We start from the raw sequence: 12,065 nt of genomic DNA on the forward strand, positions 1-12,065 counted from the left end.
TCATTTGGCCTGGGGAAGAAGAGGGTTCAATGAAGACCTGATAGCAAACTTCTAGTCCCTATGAGGAGGTCATCAAGCCAGACTCTTCTCAGCATTTCATGATGAATGGATGAGAGACAATAGTTATAAAATTGAAATGGGAGGTTCTGTCCAAATATGTGGGAAAAGTATTTTCCCAAATTTTTTGCCATTGATGAAGGTGGAGAGGGGAGAGGGATAGAGAGAGGGAGTGAAGAAGGGAGGGAGCTGCAACCAGGGCATGTGAACAGGGGCTCAGCAGATAAGTTTTCTATTGGTGCAAAAGGCACCTGACAAGCACTAGGAGCAATTAACCACCATTTGCACTTCCAGCCCCTCACCACAACCCTTCAAGCCCAATCTCCCAGTCCACTTGCCACCCACCCATTGCCCACAGTTGTTCCTAGCAAGGCTTCAGCAGCTTTCACTCAGTAGCACTCAGCCAGCCGGAGAGGAGATCTGCACAGGGCTTATGAGGAAAACAGACACTCAGAGACCTCAGAAGCAATCCTGCTGCTCCACAGTCTAGGAGGTCAGCAGGCCAGGGCAAAAAGGACTTGAGGAGTGGTGGATCTTAAGGCAGGTGTCACATTTGCAGCTTTGACGAAGTGTTTCGCAAGATGATGCTCCTATGATGCTGGTGTCAGAAAGATAGGAAAAATTCCTGGAAGGAGAAGGACCTAATGAAGACAGCTGTCCCCTGTCGCCTCCATGACAGCCAGGAAATTCCAGGGCGAGCCAGGCAGGAGTCGAACCTGCAATCTCCTGATCCGTAGTCAGGCGCGTTGTCCATTGCGCCACTGGCCCTGGCCTCTGGTACCACCTGGTGCCCCCACAGTGCTTTCTGTGCCACCTGGGTGTGTTGGTGGTCAAAGGGAAGTGGCATGACCTCACCTAGCTCCCTCCTGCCGTGACAGCCTTGCCCTAGTCATCTATGGGGGAGAGGTCAGTAGTGGTCCCACTGGTCCCACTACCCAGGAGAAGTGGTGCCTGTGCTGACCCCCCCAAAAGGAGGCCAGGCAGAAAGGGCAGATGGTGACCTCCAACCCCTCAGCTGCTCTGGTGGGTTGGAGATGGCATCTTGCTTGCCCCATGGTAGGTGTTTCTACAGTTCCTAGCCAACACAGGGCTTGGAGCAGCCCAGGACTCTCTGGAGCCGTGGTGCACAGCTGAGGGCTGATGTCAGCCCAAGGTCACCTGTTTTGTCCTCCACTTACTCCTGTCTGATGACAGAGAGCAGAGCAGGTGAGCTGTGGGTAGGGAGATCTTGCTTGATAGCCAGTTGGTCTGGGCTAGCTTGTACATGGGCATCTTCAACCTTCCTTGTCCAAGCCATGTGCAGGGTGAAGGTACCACAAAGGTGGTCACAAGCCCATGAACCTACCAATGTGGGATGGAGCACCACAAGAACATGGAAGCAGGAACTTCCCATTGAATAATAGGGTGATTCAGGTTGGAAATGACACATGGATGTCTCTAGTCCAAACTTCCACTCAACTTATGACATCCACATCAGTGCCTTTCCTGCTTGAACTCTGAATAACTCCAAAGATGGAGAGTCCACAGCCTCTCTAGGCCCCTCTCTCAGTGATTTACCACCCTCACAGTGAAATTTTTTTGCCAGCATACCCAGTTGGAGTCTCCCCTGATGCGAGGGAAGCTTTTGCTGTGCAGGAAGCCCAGCAAGGAGGGAGAAACTCCAGGCAAAGGCAAGCCACCATGGAGAAAGAGGTCCCCTGTCACCATCGGTACTACGGCTAGGCTGTGGGCAGGAAAATGGCGAGCCAGACAGGAGTCGAACCTGCAATCTCCTGATCCGTAGTCAGGCGTGTTGTCCATTGCACCACTGGCCCTGGTCCTCCTCTGGGGGCTTCCCATCACTGAATGAGCTTTGTGAGGGGAGCAGGGGAGGGTGCAAAAGGATTTAGTTAAGTATAGAAAAAGTTAGATTTTATGGGATCCCTGGAAGCCAAGTGATCCAAGCCCCTGCTCAGAGCACTGAAGTCTTTCACGTTAGGTCATTTTGTTAGTCGAGCTTTGAATGTCTCCAAGGATGGGAACTCCAAAATCTCTCAGGTCACTGTTCTAATGTGTGACCTCTGATGTGTGAATTTTTTTTCCTATCATCTAACGGATATTTTCCTTGATGTAATCCCGTTGTGTTGAGCTCCATCCTCTATGTCCACTATGAAAACCTGGCTCCACTTCCTCTGTAAACACACAGAGCATAAAACAAGATCATAATCCTTCCTTGACCTCTTCTTGTCTGTATTATAGAAACCTAGCTGTCTAGGCCACTCCTCATCAGGCACTCCACCACCTTCTCATCTGGATGACCAACTCTGGGATTTAACGCACTCTGTAAATGTCTTTCTTATCCTGGAGATCCCAAAACTGGACATGGACTCCAGATGTAGTCCCACAAGTGTCAAATGGGGTGAAATCAGTCCCCCAGTCTGATGGATAGAACTAGCTGCTGAGATGAGAAAATCAAAGCTCGGCTGGAGCTGAACTTGTTAGGGATGTGAAAGGTCAACAAAATGCATTTTAGAGTCACACTGGCAGCAAAAGAAAATTAAAAGAAAGTGTTGGAACACTTTGAGTGAGGAAAATAGCAACAGCCATGGAGCAGGCTGAGGTCCTCTGTCTTTACTGATGAGGTCTGCTCTCAGCTTTATGTCCCTTTGCCTTCTGATAAAGCCTATGGCAGTGGCTTGTTCATGGCAGAGGATGATCAAGTCAGGAAACACTTGAGCAAAATGGGCACAAAAAACACAAAAGTAGTTGCAAGCTTCCAGTATAGGTTTACTAAGGTCCTACCTGACCTACCCAACTGCCTGCCTTGCTGGAACCTGGGAAAGAAACACTTGTTTATCTTGACTTTTAAATAAGGTCTCAGAGTTTTCTGGTGACCAGACTGAAAAGGTATAGACTGAATGAGAAGCTAAGAAGGTGGGTGAAAACCTGGCTAGGTCACCAGACCCAGTGTTGGCATCACCAGTTGGAAATGTAGCAAGTGTCCTGTTAGTAATGGAGTTTGCAGGTGTTGGTAATGATACTGATACTCTTACATGTCTTCATTAATGGCCTGCAGGATAGGATGGAGTGCACACTCAGCAAGCTTCTGGACAACATCAAATTGGGAGCAGAGGCTGATAACGCTGGAGGGCAGGATTGTTCTTCAGTAGGGCCTTGTGAGGCAGGAGAAATGGGCTGATAGGAACCTCATGAACCTTAGAGAGGACAAAAGTCCTGCCACGTGGAGACGAAGCACCTCAGACACCTCACGAACCTTAGAGAGGACAAAAGAAAAGTCCTGCCACGTGGAGACGAAGCACCTCAGCAGCACCCTGCAGAAATGGGAAACCTTTACCCTAGTGTGATTCAACCACACAACCTCCTGATGCAGAGTCAGAGGCACTGCCCTTGTGCTACAAGGTCGACATGGAGGGATGCAGCCCCCAGGCATGGACCCAGCCTGGGTGAGGGGATGTGCTCCCCATGGGCACCACCCCAGAGCTGGCTGCTACAGCTCCCAGAAGACCCAGGGTTGACCCCAACCCTGATAAGCTGGGCACTACAGCTGAGCCTCCTGCGGGGCAAGTGAGATGTCTCCCGCACCTCAGTCATTAACTCTGGCACCCACCGGGGGGCCTTTTGCACCAACAGAAAACTTATCTGCTGAGCCCCCGTTCACATGCCCTGGTTGCAGCTCCCTCCCTTCTTCACTCCCTCTCTCTATCCCTCTCCCCTCTCCACCTTCATCAATGACAAAAAATTTGGGAAAATACTTTTCCCACATATTTGGACAGAACCTCCCATTTCAATTTTATACCTATTGTCTCTCATCCATTCATCATGAAATGCTGAGAAGAGTCTGGCTTGATGACCTCCTCATAGGTACTAGAAGTTTGCTATCAGGTTTTCATTGAAACCTCTTCTTCCCCAGGCCAAATGAACCCAGTTCCCATGGCTTCTCCTCATACTCGCTGTAAGGAGAGAAGCCATGGGACAAACACCAGGACATGGCTCTCCACTGGACTTGTTCCAATTGGTCAAGGTCTTTATACGGGGGGCCCCAAAGCTGTGTGCAGTATTCCCAGTGTGGAACATGAGTAAGCAGTAGGAATAGAGGGATGACAATACTGCATAGAGTGGTGACACAAGGTACCTAGATCCACTGAAAGGTCTGGAGGAACTCTTTCCATCCTGCAGGGCAAGAGGACAGACAGCCCAGCACTTTTGCCCTGCAGAAGGCCCAGGAGGATGGATGATGGACAGAAGAAGAAAGGCCCTCAAGGAGGGAGCAGGAGGAGACACCGCCAGGCTAAAAGTGTCGAGCCAGGCAGGAGTCGAACCTGCAATCTCCTGATCCGTAGTCAGGCGCGTTGTCCATTGCGCCACTGGCCCCGGCCCCTCACCAGCCACATACCCCTGTCAGGCTGCCTGCATCCTTTGTTCTGTAGAGCATCCTCTGTGCCTATCACAAAGACACCAAACAACATCCAATGCAACATCAAGCAGTGAGGAACATCAGCTGGACTGCCAACCGCTGATCGCAGCCCCCTGGTCCAGCCACTTTGCCAGTTGCCTTGTGATTCAGCTTAAGCTCTCTGTCTCTGTGTTCTGCTACAGGTGAAATCATAGTCAAGCTAAATGATGTTCCTTGGTGTCCTCTTGAACACTGAGGAAGTCATCCGTGCAAAGAAACCGATAACATTGGCCAAGAGTGGTCTGCTTATGGTGAATCCATGGTCACTGTTTCCAGTCACCATCACGTCCTTCCTTCATTTGGGCATGGCTTTCAGGAGTATTTATTCCATAGCCTTCATGTGGGCTCTTAGGTGAGGCTGACCAGACTAGAGCTCCCCAGATCCTGCTTCTTAGTATTCTTGAAAAAACTTCTCATGTTGTTTACCAGAAACTTGTCTCTATTTCCATGATCTTTTATTAAGTAGTTTACTTTGACCCCCCCCTCCAGAAGTCCCCTGGACTGATGTACCACCTCATGTTTCCCTCCCAGCAAATAAATCCTGACTTACATCTGGGTTGGCCAGGGGTCAATTAAGCATGCAGTTACAAAGCTCCTTGCACTTCCCTGAGGAAGACTTCATTGTCTTCAGCTTGTTGATGAGGCAAACTATGGCAGACACCCACCACAACACGCCCCTGTGTTGACCTCCACTCTGGTCATGATCCATGATCCATTGCCTGGCTGAAAGGAAAGCTCTGGGCATCACATCTCCCCCATAGCGGGTTCCTGAAGTGCCCCCTATAGTTGGCCAATGCCTTGCAGAGCCCCGCCCCTCATGCAGACCAGCTCCACAGAAAAGCAGGGGCAATACAGAGGGTGGGGAGCGGTGTCCCAAGGCTGACCCCGGTGTGATTTGAACACACAACCTTCTGATCTGGAGTCAGACGCGCTACCCTTGCGCCACGAGGTCGGAGTGGAGGGATGCCCTCCCTGGGATGGACCCCAGCCTGGGTGGTGGGGGTGGTGGGTCCTCTCCATAGGGACCACCCCAGGGCCATCTGGGCCACCCCAAGGCAAGGGCTATGGGAGGTGGAGACAACAGGGTCAACTCTTGGCCATCTCCTGCCCACAGCATGGTGAGTAGCTTGGAGGGTGAAAGCTCAGGGAAGGATGGGGCAGAGGGGCAGAGGGAACAGCATAGAAGCAGGAGATGTGTGAGCTCAAAGCACAGTCCATCCTCCTGTAGGGAGGAGGTGACCCCAGCCAGGCTACACAAAAGATGTGAGGGTCCCTCCTGCCACAGGGCTTGAGGTAGTGGATGTGCATCTGCCAGGTGAGCAGGCCGTCTCTCCCTAGAAAGCTGGTGGTCCACCATCCCTCCTGTCCCGCTGAAGAGACCACACTCAGGAGCTTGTTCCTCTTGGGAGAGACCCTGCCAAAGCAGGGCTGCTCTGGGCAATGGCCATGTTTAGGCCATCTTGCTCTGAAGTACCTCACTTAATCATAGAATCATAGAATGTTTAGGGTTGGAAGGGACCACTAGTGGTCATCTAGTCCAACCCCCCTGCAGTGAGCAGGGACACTGCTAACTAGATCAGGTTGCTCAGAGCCCCATCCAACCTGGCCTTGAATGTTCCCAGGGATGGGGCCTCCACTACCTCTCTGGGCAACCTGTTCCAGTGTTTTACCACCCTCATTGTAAAAAATTTCTTCCTTACCTCTAGCCTGAACCTACCCTGTTCTAGTTTAAAACCATTTCCCCTTGTCCTAACACAGCTGGCCCTACTAAAAAGACGTTCCCCATCTTTCCTATAGGCCCCCTTTAGGTACTGGAAGGCCGCAATCAGGTCTCCCCGTAGCCTCCTTTTCTCCAGACTGAACAAGCCCAACTCTCTCAGCCTGTCCTCATAGGAGAGGTGCTCCAGCCCTCGGATCATTTTTGTAGCCCTCCTCTGGACCCGTTCCAACAGTTCCATGTCCTTCTTGTGCTGAGGGCTCCAGAGCTGGACGCAGTACTCCAGGTGAGGTCTCACCAGAGCTGAGTAGAGGGGCAGAATCACCTCCCTCGACCTGCTGGCCAGCCCTGGAATTTCCTGGCTGTCATGGAGGCGACAGGGGACAGCTGTCTTCATTAGGTCCTTCTCCTTCCAGGAATTTTTCCTATCTTTCTGACACCAGCATCATAGGAGCATCATCTTGCGAAACACTTCGTCAAAGCTGCAAATGTGACACCTGCCTTAAGATCCACCACTCCTCAAGTCCTTTTTGCCCTGGCCTGCTGACCTCCTAGACTGTGGAGCAGCAGGATTGCTTCTGAGGTCTCTGAGTGTCTGTTTTCCTCATAAGCCCTGTGCAGATCTCCTCTCCGGCTGGCTGAGTGCTACTGAGTGAAAGCTGCTGAAGCCTTGCTAGGAACAACTGTGGGCAATGGGTGGGTGGCAAGTGGACTGGGAGATTGGGCTTGAAGGGTTGTGGTGAGGGGCTGGAAGTGCAAATGGTGGTTAATTGCTCCTAGTGCTTGTCAGGTGCCTTTTGCACCAATAGAAAACTTATCTGCTGAGCCCCCGTTCACATGCCCTGGTTGCAGCTCCCTCCCTTCTTCACTCCCTCTCTCTATCCCTCTCCCCTCTCCACCTTCATCAATGGCAAAAAATTTGGGAAAATACTTTTCCCACATATTTGGACAGAACCTCCCATTTCAATTTTATACCTATTGTCTCTCATCCATTCATCATGAAATGCTGAGAAGAGTCTGGCTTGATGACCTCCTCATAGGTACTAGAAGTTTGCTATCAGGTTTTCATTGAAACCTCTTCTTCCCCAGGCCAAATGAACCCAGTTCCCATGGCTTCTCCTCATACTCGCTGTAAGGAGAGAAGCCATGGGACAAACACCAGGACATGGCTCTCCACTGGACTTGTTCCAATTGGTCAAGGTCTTTATACGGGGGGCCCCAAAGCTGTGTGCAGTATTCCCAGTGTGGAACATGAGTAAGCAGTAGGAATAGAGGGATGACAATACCGCATAGAGTGGTGACACAAGGTACCTAGATCCACTGAAAGGTCTGGAGGAACTCTTTCCATCCTGCAGGGCAAGAGGACAGACAGCCCAGCACTTTTGCCCTGCAGAAGGCCCAGGAGGATGGATGATGGACAGAAGAAGAAAGGCCCTCAAGGAGGGAGCAGGAGGAGACACCGCCAGGCTAAAAGTGTCGAGCCAGGCAGGAGTCGAACCTGCAATCTCCTGATCCGTAGTCAGGCGCGTTGTCCATTGCGCCACTGGCCCCGGCCCCTCACCAGCCACATACCCCTGTCAGGCTGCCTGCATCCTTTGTTCTGTAGAGCATCCTCTGTGCCTATCACAAAGACACCAAACAACATCCAATGCAACATCAAGCAGTGAGGAACATCAGCTGGACTGCCAACCGCTGATGGCAGCCCCCTGGTCCAGCCACTTTGCCAGTTGCCTTGTGATTCAGCTTAAGCTCTCTGTCTCTGTGTTCTGCTACAGGTGAAATCATAGTCAAGCTAAATGATGTTCCTTGGTGTCCTCTTGAACACTGAGGAAGTCATCCGTGCAAAGAAACCGATAACATTGGCCAAGAGTGGTCTGCTTATGGTGAATCCATGGTCACTGTTTCCAGTCACCATCACGTCCTTCCTTCATTTGGGCATGGCTTTCAGGAGTATTTATTCCATAGCCTTCATGTGGGCTCTTAGGTGAGGCTGACCAGACTAGAGCTCCCCAGATCCTGCTTCTTAGTATTCTTGAAAAAACTTCTCATGTTGTTTACCAGAAACTTGTCTCTATTTCCATGATCTTTTATTAAGTAGTTTACTTTGACCCCCCCCTCCAGAAGTCCCCTGGACTGATGTACCACCTCATGTTTCCCTCCCAGCAAATAAATCCTGACTTACATCTGGGTTGGCCAGGGGTCAATTAAGCATGCAGTTACAAAGCTCCTTGCACTTCCCTGAGGAAGACTTCATTGTCTTCAGCTTGTTGATGAGGCAAACTATGGCAGACACCCACCACAACACGCCCCTGTGTTGACCTCCACTCTGGTCATGATCCATGATCCATTGCCTGGCTGAAAGGAAAGCTCTGGGCATCACATCTCCCCCATAGCGGGTTCCTGAAGTGCCCCCTATAGTTGGCCAATGCCTTGCAGAGCCCCGCCCCTCACGCAGACCAGCTCCACAGAAAAGCAGGGGCAATACAGAGGGTGGGGAGCGGTGTCCCAAGGCTGACCCCGGTGTGATTTGAACACACAACCTTCTGATCTGGAGTCAGACGCGCTACCCTTGCGCCACGAGGTCGGGGTGGAGGGATGCCCTCCCTGGGATGGACCCCAGCCTGGGTGGTGGGGGTGGTGGGTCCTCTCCATAGGGACCACCCCAGGGCCATCTGGGCCACCCCAAGGCAAGGGCTATGGGAGGTGGAGACAACAGGGTCAACTCTTGGCCATCTCCTGCCCACAGCATGGTGAGTAGCTTGGAGGGTGAAAGCTCAGGGAAGGATGGGGCAGAGGGGCAGAGGGAACAGCATAGAAGCAGGAGATGTGTGAGCTCAAAGCACAGTCCATCCTCCTGTAGGGAGGAGGTGACCCCAGCCAGGCTACACAAAAGATGTGAGGGTCCCTCCTGCCACAGGGCTTGAGGTAGTGGATGTGCATCTGCCAGGTGAGCAGGCCGTCTCTCCCTAGAAAGCTGGTGGTCCACCATCCCTCCTGTCCCGCTGAAGAGACCACACTCAGGAGCTTGTTCCTCTTGGGAGAGACCCTGCCAAAGCAGGGCTGCTCTGGGCAATGGCCATGTTTAGGCCATCTTGCTCTGAAGTACCTCACTTAATCATAGAATCATAGAATGTTTAGGGTTGGAAGGGACCACTAGTGGTCATCTAGTCCAACCCCCCTGCAGTGAGCAGGGACACTGCTAACTAGATCAGGTTGCTCAGAGCCCCATCCAACCTGGCCTTGAATGTTCCCAGGGATGGTGCCTCCACTACCTCTCTGGGCAACCTGTTCCAGTGTTTTACCACCCTCATTGTGGACTTAGAGTCCTCCTTGCAGGCTTAGCAAAGCAGCTGGCAAAGATGCTCCTGATCCTTTGTCAGATGAATCAAATGTCCCCTTCCTTCAAAGAACAGCCCATGGCCATAAAGTCCAGGATGACAGTTGGGCACAATGCTCCCCAGCCCTGACCTCGTGGCGCAATGGTAGCGCGTCTGACTCCAGATCAGAAGGCTGTGTGTTCAAATCACACCGGGGTCAGGATGTCCCACCTCCATGGGGTAGTCCACTCACAGGAAACTTGCTTTTGCCATCTCACTCTGTACCCCACAGCCCTGGTGAAGAGCATTAAATGAGCCATTTCCTTGCTGGACCAGTGTTAGGAAGCATCTGGAATATCTTCAGCCTTTCCTCATCTCATATCTGCAAAGGAGACAGGATTAGGGGACATCCTAACTGTGGCTCCACGTCTGGATACCGCTTCTCCTGGTCCCAATCCCCCTCCAGAAGGGTGAGGGCATCTGACTCCAGATGAGGACTTCTACAAAAAGCTCAGCCTGCAGTCTCCTCATCCATTGCAGGGCACATTATTCATTACAGCACTGCCCCTTGCTAGCCGGGCACCCTGTGGCAACATGTTCTCTTGTTGCCATTTGTGGGTTTTGTCTTCCATCTTATCACCGTACACTTTGTGAGAAGTCTACATCCATCTACTCTATACACTGCTGTTAGGTGGTTGAAGGTTGGGATAAGATCCCTTTGTGTATTCTTAGGTTGAATAAACTCAATTCTTTTGACATCTCCTCGCATCTCAAGTACCCAAGTCCACCACCACCTTGGTGGCTCTCAGTGGACTTGCTCCACTATGTCAGTGGCTTTCTTTTGATTCTGTTGAAACACCTGGCTGTGAGGAACTGAAACCCTGCTGTCAGGACTAGTCATCAGGATCTCTAACACTCTGCTTACTCTTTTTCTGGTCTCCCATACGTTTCTTGGTGAGATGGACAGAGGGGATGGAGGTCTGGAAAAAAAGGAGACTCGGAGCTATGGGAATGACCTTACATGAGTTATAGTTCACTAAAAGTAATTGAACTCTTTTAAGGGGTCTTTAAACGTGAATTTTAAAAGACATAAACAGGAGGCATAATGAAAAGAGACAATAGAGTGATGAGAAAGGCAAGAAAAGAGTAAGGGGAAAAAAATAGTAATTTCTCCAGCTGTATCCACTCCAGGGGTGCACCCTCCCACAGGAGGTCCAGGCTGCTATGCCTGTGCCAGAATCAGGCCTTTAGGAGGAAGAAAAGTCCCACAGTTCAACATTCTGCACACAGAAGAGGACATTGATCCAAAAGCCTGTGAGAACAACACAAGCGTGGGCCTCACCTAACAAGGCAGCCTTGAGGTCACACCTCCAACAAACTCAGGCGCATTCCTGATGTTTGGACAACAGCTGAATGGTGATATCTGAACATAGTACCAGGCTGACATCTTCAGAAGCTCATGTAGCCACTGAGATGGTTAGCCAATGAGGAAGATCAACTAAGAGTATATGGTAGATGGAGTGTCTCAAAAAGGTGATTTCCATGGCTTCACGGGTAGTGGGATTGCACATGGACTTTGGCAATGCTGTTGGCCTGAAAGTGCTTGGTGCTTAATCTACCCGGACTCAGGCTGTCCTGTCTGACCACCCAGCCCTAGAAGACCCCCTTTCTGCCCATAGCTTGCCTGGCACCACTCACAAGTGTCTTAAGGGATGGAGATAGAAGGGAAACTAGACAACCCCTGGGCTCAGACCATCCCACAGCTGCACATCACAGCTCTAGAGAGCCCTGGGGATGCCCTAAGCCTGACATTGCCTGGGAATCATAGAATGCTTTGGGTTGGAAGGGACCCCTAGAGGTCACCCAGCCCAACCCCCCTGCAGTGAGCAGGGACACCTTTAACCAGATCAGGTTGCTCACAGCCCCGTCCAACCTGGCCTGGAATGTTCCCAGGGATGAGCCCTCCACCACCACTCTGGGCAACCCATTCCAGTGTTTCACCACCCTCATTGTAAAAAAATTCTTCCTTATATCCAGCCTAAATCTACCCTCCTTTGGTTTAAAACCATTACCCCTTGTCCTGTCACAGAAGCCTTGCTAAAAAGATTGTTCCTGAATCACAGCCACAGACAGAAGGCAGAAGAATCTGATGAACAGCGGAGGGCAAGGTACTTCAGGGTGCTTCCATTATTCCTAGCCCTGTACCAAAAAGTAAGTGTAGGTCCTTCCGTGACTCCCATTCTCACTTATCTGATGAATGGAGACCTAAGAGCTCCTATCCTGTGTCCCAAAACTCCTTGGTGTGTCACGGATGGATTGAGTGATGGGAGGATTATGTCGGTGGCTGTCCTCCAGGTGTCGCTACCTCACTGCTGTTTAATGTCCTTGGCTCTTCCAAAAACCAATAACGAAGAGGAGCACCCAAAGGCAGGCGAGATGTCTCCTGACTGTGGACCAAATGCACATAGCTGTGACATGGGGAAAGCATTGCAGCTGGAATCTGTGGATTCACTCATCTGCA

At 51.2% G+C, this 12,065-nt stretch overlaps 7 non-coding genes across 7 annotated transcripts; 1 reads left to right on the forward strand and 6 right to left on the reverse strand.

Moving 5' to 3' along the window:
* Window positions 1-752: 752 nt before the first annotated feature.
* TRNAR-ACG lies at window positions 753-825 on the reverse strand. Its single transcript has one exon. It is a non-coding gene; the product is annotated as a tRNA-Arg (tRNA).
* A 973-nt stretch (window positions 826-1,798) lies between these two features.
* Window positions 1,799-1,871, reverse strand: TRNAR-ACG. Its single transcript has one exon. It is a non-coding gene; the product is annotated as a tRNA-Arg (tRNA).
* A 2,484-nt stretch (window positions 1,872-4,355) lies between these two features.
* Window positions 4,356-4,428, reverse strand: TRNAR-ACG. The gene has a single exon. It is a non-coding gene; the product is annotated as a tRNA-Arg (tRNA).
* A 962-nt stretch (window positions 4,429-5,390) lies between these two features.
* On the reverse strand, window positions 5,391-5,462 carry TRNAW-CCA. Its single transcript has one exon. It is a non-coding gene; the product is annotated as a tRNA-Trp (tRNA).
* Window positions 5,463-7,704: 2,242 nt separating this feature from the next.
* Window positions 7,705-7,777, reverse strand: TRNAR-ACG. Its single transcript has one exon. It is a non-coding gene; the product is annotated as a tRNA-Arg (tRNA).
* Window positions 7,778-8,739: 962 nt separating this feature from the next.
* TRNAW-CCA lies at window positions 8,740-8,811 on the reverse strand. The gene has a single exon. It is a non-coding gene; the product is annotated as a tRNA-Trp (tRNA).
* An 881-nt stretch (window positions 8,812-9,692) lies between these two features.
* Window positions 9,693-9,764, forward strand: TRNAW-CCA. Its single transcript has one exon. It is a non-coding gene; the product is annotated as a tRNA-Trp (tRNA).
* The last annotated feature ends 2,301 nt before the right edge of the window (window positions 9,765-12,065 follow it).

Source organism: Egretta garzetta, unplaced genomic scaffold (assembly GCF_000687185.1).
Source record: "Egretta garzetta isolate BGI_Z169 unplaced genomic scaffold, ASM68718v1 scaffold325, whole genome shotgun sequence".
Taxonomy (NCBI): domain Eukaryota; kingdom Metazoa; phylum Chordata; class Aves; order Pelecaniformes; family Ardeidae; genus Egretta; species Egretta garzetta.